We start from the raw sequence: 8,578 nt of genomic DNA on the forward strand, positions 1-8,578 counted from the left end.
CGCCATAAGTGCGCTGGGGATGCTCAGACGTGGGTCCCAGGCACTCCACACCACTGGAGTCAAGCTAGCCGGGCTGATGAGAGGTGTTACCTCGAAACCGGTCCGGTCCTCGGATGCTTGATTCCGTTCTGGGAAGGACATGGCTTTTGTAGTTCGGACTGGACTGTTCCTATGGGGCACAGGGTCAGAGCTGATTTGCATATCGCCATTGTCTAACCCAGGGTGGTGTGGAGTGCAAAACAACGATGGATTTGGGCCCAGATCTTTGGACTGGGGTGAATGTGTGACATTGATCCACATTCTGTCCATCAACTGTTTTGTTTGCAAAGGGAGAAGATTACAGCAAGAACAGGCCCGTCTGTGCCCGTCAGAGCCCAGATGAGACTGGGCTGAGCCCCTCCTCTTGGCCCCATATTTTGTGCTTAATAATGCCATCAAGAAATCGGCTTGCCCAGGGAACTTAAGATACAAAAGTGGTTTTTCTTTTCTTTTTTTACCTGACTGTTCTGATATAAAAATGAGCAAACGTAAGGGCAGCCAAGTGACTGACTGTGCCAAGAAAGGGTAGCATACCATCGCAGAACAGCTCTTATAGATCTTCTAAACAAAGTGTTTGAGTAAAGAGACCAGCCAGTAAAGTGGAAAAGAGGCTGACTCAGGACCCCACCGTTGGGGAAATAGATCTAACAGATTTAGTGATAAATGTTGTTGGAAATGGCCCTTTTTGCAGGGTTATCCCCTGCATTTTTTGCTTCTTCCTTCTATTTTTCTCTGACCTGTTTGTGTTGTTTTTAAGACTCTGGGCACTTCACCACTGCTAATCAGTGCTAAAGTGCTTATGCTCTCTGTGTAAACTGTGTTATGGATTGGTATTTCCATGATTGGCTTTTTTGATTTATGTGTCAGTCCCTGGTAAAGTGCACTGCTAGTGCCAGGGCCTATGAATCAAATGCTGTTGGTGGGTTGCAGCACTAGATTGTGCCACCCACGCAAACAGCCCGTAAAGTGTAACTCTGGCCTGGCATTGCAGAGCCTGTGGGCAAACCGGGGCTGCCATGTTGACTTAGCAAGTGCACACACTTGCAAGTCCTTAAACCTTCAAGTTTCTGCATGTGAGTCGCCCCTAAGGTAGGCCCAAGGTACCCCCATGGGCAGGGTGCATTGTATGTAAAAGGTAGGACATGCCCTGGTGTGTGTGGCATGTCCTGATAGTGAATTACAGCCTACTCCGTTTTTTACTATTGCAAGGCTACCTGTTCCCCACAGGCCAGAGTGGGCAGTTTGATTATAACATCCTATAATCCTAACTGACTCAGGGAACATAGTAGAAATTCGAGTTTAGTATGCCTGAACTCAGAATGATAAAATGCATCTTTTAGTGAAGTTGGTTTTAACATTCTGTGTTTGAAAATACCACTTTTAGAAAGTGGGTATTTTCTGACCTAACCATCCAGCCTGCCTCTGCTAGCTTGTGTATTGTCTGACTGGTTTGTGAGTGACAGTGGCTGGGGGAGACTCCAGGAGACAGGGTGAATCAGCACAGGGCTGAATAGACATATCTACACATAGATGGGTGGGAGGAGTCGCATCTGGGTCTGAATGGGTTGGGCTAGCCTTTCACAATGATGGCTCCACCTGTGGTGCTTCTGATGACCCTGGTCTACACTGACAAAGGAAGAAGGTGCACACTGGCGGAATGCACCCAGAACGGGTTTGAACTAGGTACAGGCCCCTTTGCCTTTAGAGTACAAAGGATTTGCTGGTAAAAATATTGGGGCCCAGACTCCAGAGATTTAGATTACTTCTGAACTAAGGAACCTGCCAGGAAGAAGGACCGGGAAAACTGGAGGAGGAGTACTGCCCTTATGCATCATGTTGTGGGGTTGACCTGCAGCGGTTGCTTCCGTCTTGGGTAGAGAAAGGACTGAACTGCTGTTAGAGTTTTCTCCAAGGGCTTGAAGTAGATCTTGCCTCCTGTTGGAAATCTCAGGGATAGAAAAGACTTCAGAGAACTCGCTTGAATCAAGGAACCTGCCAAGAAGAAGAGCTTGAAGAGCTGCCAGGAGGAGTACTGCCCCTTTGCTGTGTTGTTGCTTTGTTGGATTGGCCTGCAGCTGCTGCTTCTGCCTTGGGCAGTGAAAGGACTGGACTGAACTTTCTCTACTTGTGATGAGTATCTCCAAGGGCTTGAGGTAGAGCTTGCCCCTTGTTCAAGAAGTCTTAGGAACAGCAAAGACTTCAAGCCTGACGCCGTCTACAACGCCGCTGCCGACACCGTGTCCTGAAGGTACCGCAGAGATCCCTGCTGCAATGTCGCGACCCTGGTCTCACCGATGACGCCTGCTGACGCCGCCACCAAGCCGCTGCTTGCACTGCGACCTGTGGTTGCACCGCACTCCGCACCGCCTCACTTCACAGTGACGCCTTGGTATCCCCGACGACGACGCTCCATGCCGGACTCGACGCTGCTGCTTACACCGTGGTTCGAGGGCACCGCTCATAAAGGTACACGACGCACCGCCCTCATCCCGCACCGCAGCCTTGGCCTCCTGTTATCAGCCGACGACAGCGCTTCAGCGACAGCGATGTCGCTGCTGCACCGTGACCTGCCAGCACAGTGACGAGCACCGCCTTCATCTCACACCGCGACCCTTGTCTCACCGACAACGCCATCTGTCGCTGTCACTGAGTTGCTGCTCGTACCGCGACCTGAGGGCACCACACGCCGCACGGCTGCATTTTGCACCGCAGCACCCGACGGCTGCCAACACCAGCGCTACTGATTCCATCAGGGAGGAGATCGACCTGCAACAGGTGTGACAACAAGAGGTCATCGACCACCTGCATCTCTGAAAGGTACTGTTGGCGGGTCTTCCTGACACCGCAGATGACCCGCGACACCACGGTCAGCTAGAACTGTTGTTTGTTCACAACGCCATGATAGCCCGGACGGAGCTATCAACATCAAGGAACTGTGTTTTCAGCGTATCTTGGCAAGTTAAAGACATCTTGCAACGCATCTATTTACTGTGCTGTGCATTTTAATCGTATTTGGTCTTGTTTAAGTATATAGAAATATTGGATATTTTTCTAAACTGGTGTGGTGTCTGTTTGTAGTGCTTACACTATATTACTGTTGGTTATGTGCAAATGCTTTACACACTGCCTCTGAGATAAGCCTGACTGTTTATGCCAAGCTACCAAGGGGGTGAGCAGGGGTTATTTTACGAGTGTAACTCCCTTATCCTGACCCGAGTGGTGGTTTCTGCCTGGCTTTGGTGCAAACCATAGCAAACCGATGTATCCAAATGAAAGCACAGAGGGATCACAAGTCACTCTATGACACTCTGTTACAATCCTATGGCACGAAATCATATTCCCCCAGGAGGGTTATGGGTCCTGAGAAAGGTGGGAGACAGAAAGAGGACGTTTGTAGCAATCAGAATCTCTTAAACAAGCACCATAAAAATGCTCTGACGTCCCCCTTAAATACCTTAGAGTGCACCCCCTATATTGCAATTCTGGAAAGCAAGCCCAAACTTGATCCTTCGTGCGCAGACATCCATGTGTCCCTATTAAATAAAGTGAGTCATTGAATGAGAAAACGTCCAGGATGCACTTGTGATCGTTCTAAGGAGCTTCTCACAGTAAGGAGAGTCTCATAGGTTTGGTCCTTTGAAAAATCCTCATCTAGTGATTGTATTATAATCAATTTAAGAAGGCCAGCTCTAACACAGGCCATGTTACACTGCACATACCAATTTCAATTTGAATTTACTTTATTCGAGATTAACTCATAATAGCATTTACAAACAACATTAAAAGCCATTAAAAAACATTTATATTTTAAAAAATAAGGCTAAAAAGTTAGTAAAAATGCATCAGTTACATTATCACGTAACATTTTACTGATAAAATACAGTATAAATACTCTGATAATGACCTCTTCTTAGTTCATCTATCTAAAAACTTTTGTCTAATGGACCATGACCAGCCAAGAAATTTAGCAATGGCTGTTACTATAAACAGTGAAGAACTGGTACGTATAATTCTTAGAGCCACGGCACTGCTGGTCGTACCTAAGTTCTTACACATGGGGGTAAGCCAGATGCGTCTGGGCTCTGCATAAAATTTGCATGCGAATAAAAAATGTCCAATTGTTTCATCATGCACTCCACAGGATGGACAAGAACTATTTGATGGGCCTCCCCACCTGCCTATCCCTCTGGCTGGTGATGGTATCCCAGTAAAGTTCGAGAGTGGGAAGAAACTTCACTTCCAGGAATTTTCCCGCCATAGTCTCCGGGCTAGTTTCATTCCAGGTTCGTTCCACCACCTTCTCCCAATAGATCTCTTTAAGATTAGTCTTTGATGGAAATGAGGCAGCTTCTGGATTTTCCCATAGTGTATGGAGACCGAGGGCACCTAACATTTTTCTAAGTTCTTTTAGCCATCCTATTTTGTGGAACACGTCTGCCTTGATTATGTCCATAAATCCCTCGGCGTAATGTAAGAGTTCAGGTGTAGTCCAAAGTCTACGCCAGTACATAATAGGCCTCAATCTTTCTAAATCAGATAATGCCTTCCTGCCCAGATCGTACCTAAGCGGCAACAAAGGAGTACCCTTAGGGAGGCTAGTAATAAGTCGGAAGAAATTATTTTCCGAAATTTGCAATTTCCCAAGGTTCTCATAGCCCCACACCTCGGCCCCATAAAGTGATGATCCTAGGGCTTTGGCCTCATACACCTGAAGCGCAGGTTTTACTGGTTTTGTTAAGGATTTTCTGTGCTCAGAGCCAAGTGCACCAGCTATTTGTCTGTGTCTTATAGTTGCAATGTCTATATGTTTGGTCCATCTTAGGTCATTTGATATATGAATTCCCAAATATGTAAAAGCATTGACAGTCTCTAATGGGCGACCATTCATAACAATGTGAGATCTACGGCCACAACATGGGTTAAAAACCATTAGCTTTGTTTTGGACACATTGATTTCTAATCCGTGGTCCTTACAAAATTGATCAAAGATGGTTAAGGCGCGCTGTAGACCGCTCGGGGTCTTGGATAAAATCAGAGTGTCATCTGCAAACATTAAAATCGGTATCTTAGTGCCAGCCAATGATGGGGCGTCAACATTTTCAGACAACAAGTGGGAAACAACTCCATTAATACACTGCATATACCTGTTAATTCACAGCAGGGGAAAATCAAAGGCAGTCAGTCATTCAAATCCACTTTATTCGGTTAATAAAAACCATAAAAGTACACAACATACAACAATTTTCACAACACGTAAAAAATTCATCAATAATCATTGGGCGGAAAAAACATTTCAGCATAAAAAAACAGAAATACAAATAAATAAAACAGATTACCAATAATTCCTATATAGCAGCAGGCAAACTGGAATATGTCATGTTTTATATTCAACAGCATTTTCTCATATGAGAGAACATATGTAAGAACAAAGTCATGTGGTCATGTGTGAAAGGCCAGAATCCATGTCATAGGATGCTTTTTCTTCCTAAGTCTCACAGTTGCCACCAAACGTTTGCAATATAAAAAGTCTCACAAGGATCTGTAAATATAACAAAGCAGGTCTAACTTGCATTAAACCTTTTCCCTTTAGAATAGGGGTTCAAAACTTTCAACGAACATCGCTAAAATGCTCACAAAACATAACAAAATACATGGTGTCCTGGGTCGAAAAGTTGTCACAAGTGCAGGGGCCTAGATCGGTCGCCCTACGCCAACCCTGCGAGTCTGTAAATATAGTATGAATGAGATTAAAACAAATTCTTGTTAAAAGAAAGCGGTGCAAAGGTTGGTGACAAATGTCAGGTAGGGTTTTATCTGAGGTGCGGTTTTTACCAAGAGGTAAGCTTTCACCGTAGGTTTCATTATCTCTGTAGCCTCTCTCTCTGCAGACACCAGATTTAAAAATTGTGTTTTCATCCACACCAGGCCCTCTTTCTGCATTTTTTCCGGGGAGTTAAAGAGTTTGGGGCACCCAAGTTTATTTAGGGATAACTTTACGTGCTGAAACCACAGGATTCTGCTTGCTCTCTCCAGGGAGACACAATCCCTGGCAATTTATTGGTTTAAAGCAAGTTCTGAAATTGTCCAGAGCGTTAACCAACATACCACCGGGGCCAGCCCTATCAAATCTGAAATATAGCCAATGCCCAATTCTTGGTGTATAATATAGGTAGGGGTAGATTGCGGAACCGACAACAAGAGCCTTAGAAACTTATTTTCAACAATCTGAAGCCCCTCAGCAGATTTATATCCCCAAATTGCAGACCCGTACCTTGCAATGGCAATACATTTGGACCCATAGATGTTAAGCATGGCTTCCATTGGCTTCACTCCAATTCGTAAAACCATGGATCGCTGCTGTGGATCTAGCCATGGCATTTATTTTTGCTTTCTGCTGGGGGGCCCACCATCCCTTCTCATCGAACAGAACCCCGAGATAAGTAAAAGAGGTCACCCTTTACAGCTCTGTGCCTTCGCAATAAAAGGTTGTTAGATTTTTTTGTCTTTGGCCTATTATTGTCGTATGGGATTTGGTTTTGATGACTATTACATCTAAAGATTGCATAAAGGATTCAAAAGAATCAACATCAAAGCACATCCTTTAGGTTTCTTTTACGGCCCAAAGATAAATCCCTCAAAATCTATCTTTGGTGTGGCACAACACATTATCCCCATAGGACATAATTATGCAAACTTGTCCCTTCAAGATAATGTGTAAGTCTCCAACAGGTTCAACGTTCTTTCATTCTATAACAGCTGGACTGACCACTCCAAACCTCTGGGCCCCCCGGCCCAGAACTTGAGTCTAATCCTTATTCTATGACTGATTAATCAAAGAACAACTCCAACTCAGTATCATCACGGATCCTGGACTTCAATTCTTGGAATTCTTGGAATGTGGTGTGCCTGTGGGCTAATATAATGCAACCCTGACTGGTTACAGTTATTGGAGCAGTATTGTCACATTTGCTGCCAAGAGACATCGTCACAAGATTCCCTCCATCTTAACGGCTATTTAACATCCACTGTCCCAGCCTTTTCATTCAGCTGAGGAAGGGCTAAAGGTGGTTTGACAATTTTTGTATCAGTCACTCTTGCTGGCAAAACTGTTAGAGAAATGTACTGTACAATGTATTATCAAATGTTATCATTTATACTTCAGAAACCATTTGATTTGCTTTTGAGTAAACTCTACCATAATGTTTTTGACCCATCGATTACTAAGGATGTGGATGATCTGGATGATCATTTGTGTAGGGATGAAAATTATCATAATAAGTTTGGGTAGGAGATTTCAATATATGTACATGTGATCCTAAAATTATGATGACCTGTGGTCTTTAGGACGAGTCAGACTCACCAGTAACACATTTTAGATATTGTTTGTGGGAGCAGGCTTGTGTTCTATAATTGAATACATATTATTTTCTACGGATTTAGTATCAGTTCTCCATAATTATGAGGAAATCATAAGTGTCCACAACCCACTCTCCTCAGGACTAAAAATGGATCTTGCTAATAAAGGCACTAATGTTAAACAAAACAAACTTGAATATACAAAGAATAAGGGGCTGAGTATCCAGTGGAATAAGATTGATAAAGAATGATTTATGAGGGACTTAGTAATAAATAATCAGACACCAATCGCTACTATTTTACAATGTGAAGGACACCCTAGTGATGTCATCCAGACATTTACTTTCCTGAGCTCTTACATTGCAGCAAAATTCATAAATACATGTCTATGGATGGAAATAGCACAAGTTGGTTCAATCATGTTTACTTTAAAGCCCACAAAACCCTTAAATTGACTTGTAAGAAACAACTCCTGGACGCATGTATGACGTTACAACGCATACATTTACAATGCATGCCTTTACAATGTAGGTTTTACATCGCAACATCGTTTACAACATTCTTTTACACAGCATGCCATTACATCGCATTTTCAGAAACTACCTTTACAACGCATTCCATTGCATCGCATTATACCTTTACAACGCATACCATTACAATGCAAACTATTACAATCCATTTAAGATACGTGTTTGATGGTATAGGGGTAGTAATTACTATTCTAACTCCAGTGATTGCAACAGTAGGGTAAGTGTTGGATAGTGTAGGGGTAAACATTACTATTCTAACTCCAGTGAGTGCAACAGTAGGGTAAGTGTTGGATAGTGTAAGGGTACTATGCATTGTAATAGTATGCATTGTAATGACTTGCGATGTAATGCCTGCGTTGTAGTGACATGTGTTGCAAGGACATGCGATGTAGTGACATGCAATGTAACGGCTGCGTTGTAATGACATACCATGTAAAGGATGTTGCGATGTAATGACAGCTCTGTAAAGGTAGTGTGATGTAATGACTGCATTGTAAAGATTGTTTCCCCTCCAGGACAAGTAGGAGTGGTAAAGGTTTTGAAAGCTTATAAACAAGCATTTGTAGCTAGGAAAGCTGAAATCCGGAACGCAGCATGGGAAGACCTCAAGGCTTCAAGTAGGTTGAAGGACCCCCATGCCTTTTGGAAAGTTG

The sequence above is a fragment of the Lissotriton vulgaris genome, chromosome 9 (assembly GCF_964263255.1).
Source record: "Lissotriton vulgaris chromosome 9, aLisVul1.2, whole genome shotgun sequence".
Classification (NCBI taxonomy): domain Eukaryota; kingdom Metazoa; phylum Chordata; class Amphibia; order Caudata; family Salamandridae; genus Lissotriton; species Lissotriton vulgaris.